Genomic DNA, 2722 nt, shown 5'->3' with positions numbered 1-2722 from the left:
TGCCCTGCCACCCCATGCATGCACACATGACCCCCCCATGCTCCCCCCGCTTTTGGCATGCGATGGTACAGTGGGCACGGTAGGCCTGTTTTTTGCCCTCCCCAGGCACCAGAGGCTTTCTAGGAGCCTGGGGAGGGCGAAAATGGCCTTCCCCATCCCCCTGGAGGCCAGAAACAGCCCGTTTCCCGATTTCCGGTGGGCCCGAAAGGCCCGAAAATCAACTGGCTGGCGTACGCATGCATGCTGGAACTGAGCTAGGGCAACGCTCGCGTGCCCACAGATATGGCTCCGTGTGCCACCTGTTGAACATGTGCCATAGATTCGCCATCACGGGACTAACACATCTGTTTGAGGGGAACCTTTATCTTTATACCAGCAGGACTTCCGTGCCTTGAGGTGGCTTATGGTAAAACACGGGATTCATGGACTCCATAACAACCGTGGCTTTCAAATATTGTTATCTAGGTGAGCGTACCTTTGATCTTGTTGTGTTTTTTGTAGAACAGGTGTTCTACGATCTGGGAGATGGAGGAATTATCCTTCATTGTACAATCGCATCGTGCTTTGAATCCGAGGTGGTAGATAACTCGGGACGCTCCGGTTCAAAGTTCTTTGAACTGTTCATCACAGGTGTGCAATGGGTTGCAAATGATTTCCAGAGGATGTTCCCCAGGTGTGGCAGGTGACTTGATTCAATACCTGATAAGCTGCTTAAATGCTTAAGGGCTTAAGGCGCTGGCTTAGAAACAGAGACTTCTATTCCGCCGTAGACATCAAAGCAGGCTCTAGGCGACTTTGAGCAAATGGCCAGGAGACCATGAGTTCTAGTCCTACCCTTAGGTCTGAAAGAAAGATGACTTTTCCAGCCCATCACTCTATGGCCAGCCCTCCTCACAGGGTTGTTATTGTTGTTGTGCAGAAAATAGGAGGAGGAAAGGAAGTAGTATGTATGTGTGCTGCGTTGAGTTATTTATAAGTCAGGTAACTAAATGGGATAAATGGCAAATAACTAAATGGCAGGAAAGGTGAGATAGATAGATAGATAGATAGATAGATAGATAGATAGATAGATAGATAGATAGATAGATAGATAGAGATCTCCAAGCATTCTGTGGGCACCGAGAATGACAATTAAGACTTCTGTTTGGAAGTGCCACCAGATATCTGGATCTCACTATCATATGTGGCGGACATGTGTAAAAGCCCAAAAAAATATTGGACAAAAATAAAGACGCAGTTGGAAAAGATGATAAAACGACGCATTGAGCGAAAACCAGAAATATTTTTTGCTGGGGATTTCCCCCGAAAGTTATAAGAAAGAGAACGCATTTATTTAATTATCCATGTTCTAACTGCAGCTAGAATTGTATTTGCACAACATTGGAAAAAGGGAAGAGATTCCTATTGATGAGAAGGTGATTAGGAAAATATTAGAATGTGCAGAAATGAACAGATTAACGCTAGCAATCGAGGAGAAAGAACGAACTGAATATTGTATGATAGAGGAAGTATTTTATCAGTGGTTAGAGAATAAAAAGGGAAACTGGAAATAAAAGGAGAAGTAAAGAAGAATAGAAAATATGTTGAGTTAGAGGTATAAATAAGATGATAATTGTTAGTATGATGATGAGGATAATTATGCTTAATGTTATCATTATTGTATTCTTACTAGAAGACATGTTAAGAGGAAAAACGAATAGGCTTATAATGTTCAACTGTTTAACATACTGTAATTTTAAGAGTAGTGAATTAATATTAATATGAATGATGTTGTAAATGTTGAAGGTTGTTGCACAAAGATATTTGTACCCAGACGACACCCTGTTTAAGGAAAGATGGAATGTTTATATTTTGAAAAATAAAAAAACTTTTTATTAAAAAAAAAAAGACTCCTGTTTTTTTTTGTTTTTTTTTAGAATAGTTTGCATTTATTGGATTTTGGTAAGTGACGTGTGTGAATGTTTGGGGGTGCCTCAGCAGGCAATGTTTTTCAGCCCGTTTGCTGATAACTCAAAGAGAATACGTAAAGAAACCCACTTATGACTAACTACTGAGCAAAAATAAAAATGTGCTTTTGTGCGCAAAGGAAAAGCCACATTTGCTTGAGGAAATCATGCACACTGATAGTTTCTGAGAGTAGTCGGTGCAAGATACATTCAGTTTTAGCCACAGTGGAATCTGTAATTCAGAAATCCGTAAGACTCCAAATCAACGACCGTGTTTCCCCGAAAATAAGACCCTGTCTTATATTTTCTTTGAACCCTGAAATAAGCGCTTGGCCTTATTGCCATGCGCTCAAAAGCCCGATTGGGCTTATTATCAGGGGATGTCTTATTTTGGGGGAAAACAGGGTATCAGTAAGCACCAAAGGCGATTAAAAGAGAGGACTATGGAAAAACCTGATGGCCTGACCAATCGTCCTCCCTCCTATTGAGAAGCAATTCTCCTGGCAGTGCTCCACTGCCTCAGTTTTCCTGGAATTGCAAGAAGGTGACCTACGCTGGCGTTCATTGACTGGAATGGACTGTCCAGAATGCGGTGTGAATTCGTGCAAATCCCACCTTTTCTTTGCCTTTTGCGCCTTGTTTCTGTGCAATTTTAAAACGGAGGCGGCTTTTGGGCACCCCAGGGAAGAATACGCTCATGTCCCATTCACGCCAGCGACAAAATGGCTCAGCGCTGGTCCGAGAACATAGTAAGGCAAGCGAACAAAATACCAAAA

Source organism: Pantherophis guttatus, chromosome 17 (genome assembly GCF_059756535.1).
Source record: "Pantherophis guttatus breed Tessera chromosome 17, ASM5975653v1, whole genome shotgun sequence".
Lineage (NCBI taxonomy): Eukaryota > Metazoa > Chordata > Lepidosauria > Squamata > Colubridae > Pantherophis > Pantherophis guttatus.
This window is presented reverse-complemented; position numbering follows the sequence as displayed.